Consider the following 9,509-nt stretch of genomic DNA (forward strand, 5'->3'; position numbering starts at 1 on the left):
GTCGTAACTCATCATAGTAGAGTTTAACCACTTTGTTCACTAGTCGTATGCGCAATGTGGATTCGAATCATCACGACTCGACCGAAAATGTTTAGCAAGCATCAATATTGAATGGCAAAGCAAATTTGTGGAGTATGTTGACAGACATGCGAGAATCGTCCCAGGGCCTGGGCAAACAGAATGTGTTTCAAACTGAGAATCAGGGCGAGGGACCCATTTCTGTGATTGTGTGTCCTGTTTGCCTTTTCCAGCTTGCCCACTGTCAATAGCAAATGCAATTTTAAACAGGTCCTGGTAATTGTTTTATGGCCCTCGAAGGAGTCACAAAGAAATCAAACTGGAAAAACAAAAAACCACTCAGACTTTAGGCGTAAGATTTATGAGAATGCCTTTACAGAAGAGGGCTGGCATTATGAAGTCGTAAAGAAAGACGCTCACTTGGCAATTTGGCTTATCAAAAAGCCAATAAATAATAAGCCAAAGAGCTCGTTGCGCGGTACATGAAAAGTAGATCAAGATTATGGGAGAGAAAACTTGTTTTTGTTTTACATGTAGATGGAAGGCGAACGTGTGTATAGGTATACATACTGTGTGTGCTGGTTGTCTACAGGACATGTTGACACTTTTTATGGCTTATTTGTTGGCAACATAAAAAATTCATCTAATTGGCAAAGTCTGCATACTTGATTTCACTAATGGAGGCCTGTCAATGTGGGCCACAAAAGGTTGTGGCATTCGGGGTGACAGCCTGTGATTAGAGTTTCTCGAATTCCATTGATTTTCCCCACAATTTTAAACTGCTCGTCGATTTTCGGTGAGGTCAAGAGGTCAAGTCCCACACCGAAATACCAAACTCAATGGCATTTACACACAATTCCGTCTGTGAGTAACAAGGTCGACGTCTGGTCTCTTTGCAATTCGAAATACTCACCGAAGTTGACTGACATAGACCAAGTTTGCCTTTGTGAGAGAAGTGCGTTAATTAAGTAATTTGCCAGGTCACGCTCACCTGTCCCTAGCAGAATAGAACACACCTTTAATGACCACCTCGGTTGGGCGAAAATCGATTTACTTTACCATTTTCCCTTCCATTGTGGAGCCACGAAAAAAAGGAGGTCTGCTCCTAAAATCGATGGCATTTTGGGGGCGTAATCATTTAACAAATACTGTAATCGAGGTCATTATAACCAATAAGCTCTGTTATTATAAATTTCCTGTCTCTAGATTGGATAAGTAAAAATAAATGAATATATAGGTATTTAATAAAAAAGGTTGTGAAGGGTACATTATGTTTAAAAGATTGCTAGAGGCAATCGTAGTGTTGTTAGTTTTTGGTGTCGAATATACGATTCTAACAAATTTGAAAATCATATACGATTTTGAAGAATGATAACAAGTTAGTAGGACGTAAAAATTGTTTATACAATTTTAAAGTTTAAGTTTTTAATTTAGTACTCCCAGTTATAGTCTCTTGCTTTAGTGGAGTGTGAAAAACAGTCTATACAATTTTAAAGTTTAAGTTTTTAATTTAGTACTCCTAGTTACAGTCTCTTGCCTTTTATGCAGTGCCAACTATATTTCTGGTAGCTGCCCCATAACAATTTGCAAGACCAATTAATTTGCATCGAAAATTCAAAACTTGAATGAATAAAAAATGGGAAAATGGGATGAAAAGTTGCCTGATGAGCTTAGAGGACGAAGGCCTTTTGCTGCCTTCGGCTCATTGCATTCACTTTGGCTTTCTCTCCGGTTGTCCTGTCCACAGGACACACCTTTCCTTTTTTACCGTGTCAGCAGAGTGCATAGTTAAATACCTTTGCGTTCCTTTCTTTTCCGCTTTCACTTTCACCCAGCAAATGGCAAATTCCGCATTTTCCCTGACACATTTTCTTCTCCTCCAGTTTCTACCAGTTTATTGCATTTTTCTTGCATTCCCAGTTTACCTAAAATGTTTGGCTTTAATTAAAATTGGCTTATGAGTGAGAAGGTGACTTGCGGTTCATTTTGGTTTTGGGCTTATTTCGGTGGAAGTCTCGAACGTTTCTTAAACATAAATCAGGGGCCACAACCGCACACACATTCGCACACAGCGGGGACATTGAAAGTGCTTACATAATTTGTTAGGCGCGTCCAAGTCGCAGCCACTAAAAGCAATTTGCTGTAAAAGTAAATACGAAATCGTATTTCATGCCATGTCGTGTCCCGACAGCCGAAAGACATATGCAAATCATTACTGTAGTCCCTACTTAAGGACGTTCGGTTGTACATATCCGTGTATGCACTTAGTCGAGAATTGTGTTGGTTGGCCTAAGTTGGGTAATATAATTTATGGCCTAAACGATAATTCTTGGAAAAGTTGTAACAAATAATTAACTATTCTTCTAGCTAATGCGGAGCATATTTTATTTTTAAAATTTGTTGGAAGCTTGTATTAGTATAAAATATAAAAAGAAATTCGTTCGTCTATTGCTGGGTACAAACCAATTTTACACCAAATTAATGATTGTTTATTATTATTTTTAAACTTTTATTTTGTATATTTGGGCTTCTAAATCGGTTTTAAGAATGAAAGTTCAAATTTCAGTATTTAATTCTGTTAATGGAACAATGGATTACAATTAAGTATATACATATTGAACTAAAAAGGTAGTAAAATATTTGAATCAAGTTGGAAATTATTGGAAACGATTGTTAAATGTGACATTAAAAATTTTTCTTTTTATTATTAGTATATTAAATATTTGTTTATTTGTAGTTAAATGTCAACTACAAGAGATAAAAAACGTAGCGCATATGATTAAAATAAAATATTAAATTCACTTAATGGCTACGTTTTTTTTGTGCATAGGAATCCACTGTGGCGTTTTCCCAAATTGAATTGCCTAACTTTCGGCGCCCCGTTATTTAGAAAGTTTGCTTTTTTATTTAATTTTTAATGAACAGTACTAGGACGTCTATTACGATTAAAAATACTTGCAGTTTGAGCTGGTTGTTTTGCTGTCGCTGTCGCTCTGCGAAACTCGATGTCCAAGGCCGGAAACGGAAGTGTGCACATTGAAGAATGGCGCAAGGCGAAGACGCCAAGATCTTGAATGCGGTGAATGGGCCAAAGTAAGTAGTTGGCCTAGGGAATGTTGCCAAGTTTGAAGGCGCAGGAGAGGCCACTTAAATACCTGCAAAAGTTTTTCGCGCTTCCGCCGGAAATTGCCGGGGGGGAGGGGGGCGACAGGAAAAAAGAGAGTTGCTTTCTTGGTGGGTGAGTGTGTGTGTGCGCCCCATATCAAATCTTCTGCAAATGCACAGCGAGACAGCCAGGAAATGCTGAAGGAAATTCGTTTTCTTCTGAGACACAGACGAAAAGGGTATGATTCGGCTGGAAAAAACAAGACAAGAAAGTCCTTTGAGCGTCTGCTGCAAATATTGCACAAGTGCTCGCCACTCATGGAGCTGCACAAACACACGGTACACAGTAAGCAAAATAGCAAAATAGCAAAACAGCAGCAGCAATACAGCAGCTCAGCGGGAAATGCAAAGAAACAAAAGCAAAGGCAAAGGCAAGCTCGTTAAAATTACAAATAGAAGGCAAGTGGCAGAAAAGTGCGCTCAAGGACGCGTTGGCGTCTCCAGGCCCGTCCGTCCACCCACTGCCGCCCACTGCACCACCGCCCACACTGCACCACCACCACCACCCCTTTTCTAATCTCCACATGTGCGGCATTGTGTGGCAGGCATGCGAAGCGTTGAGGCAAGACGAGGCTGCATTTGAACTTACTCGTACTCGTACTCATATCATGCCATCAGAAACTTGCGCCTCAATTACGAAATGTTATGCTCCCCTTATAAGCCCCCCTCCTAAAAAAAAAGGAGTCCTTATAGCGATTACAGGGGGCGTGGCATGCGTGTTTACCCTTGCATTAGGCTGCACACAAAGTTTTCGTTTCGGGTAACTACCTTTTTGCCCGCTCTTTTTAAAACTGTTGCATTTCTGGTTTAGTTTGTTGATATGGTTTTGGCTTGGCATTTGAAGGTCACTCCTGCCACTGACAGGACCTCATGGGGCGGCATTTGGCTGTGTTCCTTGGGTTAGACCAATTTAAAAGTCAAGTCAGCTTTCGAATGTCCGAGCCACGCAAGAGCCAAGAAAGAGGCAAATGTAAATTACAGATACGGTAGCTCACTGCGAATTTAAAATACAGTGGAAGCAAGGTTTAATCTTTAATCGATACTTCTTAAGAAAATTCATCAGCTTACTTCCAAAAGTTTTGTGGGCTTTACAATTTTTTTGGAACTTTAATAACACAAAAAGGGTGATGGGACACTAACCAATATTGTTTATATCAAAATTCATTTGTTTTGCTTAGGACTTAATTTATATATTAATATTTCATTATAATCGCCATATTGCATTCTGCAGTTGCAATTATCATTAATAATTTGTATTTTGCTTTCAACTATTTTTTTTGTGAAATATCAAATTGCATTGACAATAACCAATAGCATTTGTTGGTATTTTCAGTGCTGTCTGCGGCAAAACGATTACCAATTACCTTTAAAACCTTGCAACTTTTCTCCGTTTACCGTCAGCGAAAATTGTAGCTAACTTTTGTATTACTTCAGAAACAAATTTTGTTAGCAATTCGCTCAATTAGGCAGCAAATTAACTGCAGCCAAACCACAAACCCAACGCCCATCGATCCAATGGATCCAAGTCGTGCCCTGCCGCACCGGAATAAAACCCCAATACGACGAGTAGACGCCGGGATTTATGTCGACAAATTATGCACATTTATTTTAGCATAAAGGCGAATGGTAAATGATGCAGCCAGAGTCGCAGGATAAGCCCCAATACGAATCCGATTCCGAAATGGAGCCAGAAACGAGAATCGAGTGCAGCGAGGCCAAAGGGCACATAATAAACCTATAATGCGTGGCAGGATGCGTGTCAGGATGCGAGTCCTGGCGCATCCTGCCGAAAGCCATAAGTGGTTGCGCCTCATTTGGCACCCCATTTGGCATCTTTGTTTGGCCAGCTCATTTCCACGCCAGGCGAGATTTATGTCCATTGCATTTTTATTCAAATTTAATTGATATTTGCTTATGGCCATAATAACAATGTCGGCGCTAATTTAGTGGCAATGCGTATGCGCAACTGCTCTTCACAGAAGGATTTATGGTGCATGCCATTGGCAGCGCTGAAATGACACTCCAAGTGGCCTTCAATGGAGTGGCGTCAACTTTGCTGGCCAGTATAAAAAAGAAGAAATAAATTCGAGTTCATTTCATCAATACTGTGTTACTGCACTTCGAGGCATATGTTAAGCTTTTTTAATGATATAAAATTAAAGTGCCTCTTAAGTATTTTAAATTAACTAAAAGTACTTATATAGTTCTTATATTTCGAGTATACTCTGTATATCTTTTGTACCTATGTCAAAAATTTTAAAAATATATTGATATGCTTTAAAATAGTAGTAATTATAAAGCAGGAAAAAACATATTTGTAAAACACTTACATAAGATGATAGACAAATATAGTACCTTTGTATTGCTTATATCTATCTGCTAAATAACAAAGGTAGTTAATATTTATCCAATTGTAGGAAAGTTATCAGGACCCTTTAACAAAGTTTTTGTTTCTTAAACATTTTAAAGAGGGACATATTGTACAACATTTAACGACGAGATACACTTTTAAAGTGGTAAAAAGCGTCTTTAAAATACAATATTTACATTTGAGAGCAAATATAATTATTGAAATTGTTCACTTTAAAAAGAGTTATGATATCAGCAAACAAAAGTACTTGCGCAGCTCGTTAAAATGATAATTTCTAAAATTTATGCCGCTCCATGTCGCATGTCTCTTTAATTAATAAAGTTGTAAACAATGCAAATATTTGAGTTCAACACCTCGTACACTGGGTTGATTTAATCATTATCGCATGTTCCATAAGGATGTTTTTGCTGGTGCTGCCAGCGATGTTGCCAATGATGCGACAGATAAGACATGCATTACGGCGATATAGCAAATATGGCGGGGAACTCTGGCTCCGGGGCGACTCTCGAATGACATAATCGACGCTGCAGTTTCCGCGCCCCGGAGTCCGGACTCCGGAACATAAAAGATGAAGGTGGATGGTGGGATGGTTGAATGGTGGGATGGTCGGATGGGTGGACGTGGATGGGGATGTGGATGTATTGCTGCTGCTGACGGGCTGCTTCCTGTTATGAGGATACGGCGCCCAAGTCCCAGCTGATGACTGCTGAAGGCTGGCTGTTTCCACACATTATAAAACACAGAATGTTATGTTGTGCTGCTTTTTCCTTCCTCTGCCTGCATGGAAAAGTTCCTAATTAGTCGGCAGTCGGCTGTATGAGCGACGAGAAAAACGAAATTAAAGCTGCAAAGTTTCGCCATGTCGCAGCTAATTGCATTTGGAGTTGATGCTAATTATTATGATTAGGCTGACGTTGATTAGCTTTTAGTTGGTGTCTCTCATATCGAAAATGTTGGCAAACTTATTGTTCTCATTTATTGCCAAAAAGTTGCCAAGCCTATCGACATAAACTTTGGAAATTAGGTACATAACAGTTGAGTCATTTCCAATAGTTAGCTAACTTTAGTATACTCTTGGGATTTCATAGCTTAAAGGTTAGAAATCATTGGAGAAATAAATTTAAAATTTGAGAGCATTATTTTAGCGACAATTCGAATTTAGTTTCAAGTATAGAAAACATTTTAAAATGTTGTTTTACCAATTAAAAGTGATTAGTTTTGAATTCCTTCAATTTCATTCCATTTATATTTTAGCTTTATATCATGATGAGCCGCAGCTTGCATATACACACCGTACACATATGAATTAAAATTATTATTCATTTGCACACATTATTGCTACTCCTCACAGTTGAAAAAGCATAATAAATGGATCAATTCGATTTTAATTGAATCAAATTAAACAGTTAAAAGTTGGAAACATGAATAATTTTGTTTACATGTAAGCCAAGCTTTAAATAATTGAGTGTTTTAATTGTAAATCACTCAGTGGAATTAAGTACGTGCTCATATGGCAATTTCCCCAATGGCTCATTAGTGTGCTATACTAAAAAAAACAACAGGCAAGAACATTTGGATAGCTTGCAAGATTTATTACCTGCATTTCAGTACCTAATTTTGAATTACTGCTGCACTAGAACTTACTGAGATAGGCAATTCCCAAGCCGGAAAAGTCAAATGTGAAATTCCGCAATGAAAATTTTGCGGTTCGCTGAATCGAATGATGCTGCAGCTAAACTGCATAAATTGAAGCATTTTGCGGAGCGCACCTTTCTCATCACGTCTCATTAATTTCCACTGGCATTTTCCAAGTGCACTTTTCCGTGTGCCAGGTGGGCGTGGCCCCCTGAGTGGGCGGGCGCTTATAATTTATTGTATGTTTACTTTACACTCGAGCGCATGCGGAATGTGGAATGCGTGGGGATGCGGATGTGGATGTGGGAGGACGAACTGCAGGATGCCCATCCATCCACGCACCGATTTTTCAGCTCTTCCACATAAACTTTTGCTCCGGCTTATGCAAATAAAAGTGCATAAGGATGCAGATGACTGAAAGCTGCACGCACACAAGTGCAAGTTTGCATACTTTATGCGCTGCAGTTGTTTTGGGCAATGGGGAAAAAGTAATCTTTACTCGAGAAGGCAACTTCACGACGCTGTGCACAGTGGGCCGAAACTGGGAACTAAGCATATGAAAAAAATGTACTTAAAATTCAATTAAGCCAGTACATAAAATTAAATACAAATTTAACAATCCTTAAACCCTCATAAACCTACAATAGTTTGGGAAGTTTTTTAATATTATAATAGGAGTTTTTGCTGCACTCAAAAAAAAAATTACCATAAATATTAGAAAATCGCCCGTGATTTCAAAACGCCATTGAATTAAGAAATATTTTCTTGATTATAGAAAAAATGCCTACAATTTAAGGAATTCGCCATAATTTTTTTTTTTTTTTTGTAATGAAGAAGAGGAAGAATCCCACTTTTTCTTCAATTAATGGCGAATTTTTCTTGATTTTTTTTCTTGAAATAATGGTAAATTCTTACTTAAATTTAGGAAAGAAATACCCATATTTTAAGAGAAAGTGACTTTTTTTATACATTTTGATGGTGGTCTAGCTGGTAAAGACGTCCGGTCAATAAACAATCGAACAAAAGTACCTGGTTCGAGCCCACGCCACGGCAAGTGTACCCTTTGTTTATTTATTTTTCTTTTTTTTTTTAATTTATGTAATTTTTATTCTTATTAGTTTCACTTTTCTATTTACCAAATTGTTTAAACGGTTGTTAAAAAGGTTTAGATTAGAATAAACGTTATTTGTATGCGTAAAGCTGGACCAAAAGCACCTTAGCCCTCTTTAGTCATTGTATGACAAGAAGCACGCGTGGCCGAATGGTTAAGACGTCTGGCTATGGTGTGAGCAGTTGCGGGTTCGAGTTCACGCCGGGGTTGTCTGAGGTAAGGATTTTTCCATTTGTTATATTTATTTATATGTTTATAAAAAGTATTTATGTAAAATAAATCTTTAATAAATTCAGGTAAATATAAAAATTTTCAGACTGTAGTAATAATTGCCATTAAAATTAGAAACGGTTTTATCCATTTAAAATTCAACATTGGTATACAAAACCAACCAAATTCCTCAAATGTAAGGTGTAAAATGTAAAATGATGTAATCCTACATCATAAATATTTTTTTTCTTATTTTAATAAATTTTTCCCTTAATTTTAAGGTTTTTTACCATACATTTAAGAAAAATTTGTCATTATTTCCAGAAATGGCAAACCATAAATTCAAGAAAATTATTTATTTAAAATAAAGGTGAGTCGCCGTTGGATGAAAATCATAGGCGATTTTCTTGATTTAAAGGCGAATTTCTTGATTTAAGGGCGATTTTTTTTTTGGGTGTGTGTAGTCAAAAAAAGAAATTGATCACGAGCTATTGATAGAAATCATTATACGGAAACCCATGATATTTTCTAGTGATTTATTTTATATCTATGTTAATTGTATTTATATTTTTTTCTATATTTATAAACATTACTTCACTCCATTGTAACTTTGTTTAAAAAACAATGAGGATTTATTATTGCCGCAGAGCAGTTAAAGCTACAATTTAAACTATATTTGTTTTCCTGTGATAAACACTGCTTTTAAAGTTCCCAATTGCAACTGCATTTATTAGCCCCTGTTGACCATTGTCATGAACATCTGGAAAGTGTTTCCATCTCCAAGTTTTCCAGGATCGTGCCTCGCAGCAGTCGTAGCCGGACCAATGCCTAAGCACAATATTATTATTATTACTTTCTGCCTGTCGAATTTTAAGCAAAAAGTTTATCCTTCGGATGGACGAAGAGGAGCTTGTCCAAGCAGTTGTTTAAACTTGGCCCCAAAATGGGAAAGAAAAGGGGAGCCCGGGGACCCCAGGGGTAGTGGAAAGTAAAGAGCTG

General features: G+C 37.5%; 1 long non-coding RNA gene across 1 annotated transcript; it reads left to right on the forward strand.

Moving 5' to 3' along the window:
• The first annotated feature begins 7,880 nt into the window (after positions 1-7,880).
• Positions 7,881-8,543, forward strand: LOC136117345 (uncharacterized). The gene is made up of 2 exons (XR_010654882.2): positions 7,881-8,239; positions 8,308-8,543. It is a non-coding gene; the product is annotated as an uncharacterized lncRNA (long non-coding RNA).
• Positions 8,544-9,509: the final 966 nt, after the last annotated feature.

The sequence above is a fragment of the Drosophila suzukii genome, chromosome 2L (genome assembly GCF_043229965.1).
Source record: "Drosophila suzukii chromosome 2L, CBGP_Dsuzu_IsoJpt1.0, whole genome shotgun sequence".
In the NCBI taxonomy this organism is placed as follows: domain Eukaryota; kingdom Metazoa; phylum Arthropoda; class Insecta; order Diptera; family Drosophilidae; genus Drosophila; species Drosophila suzukii.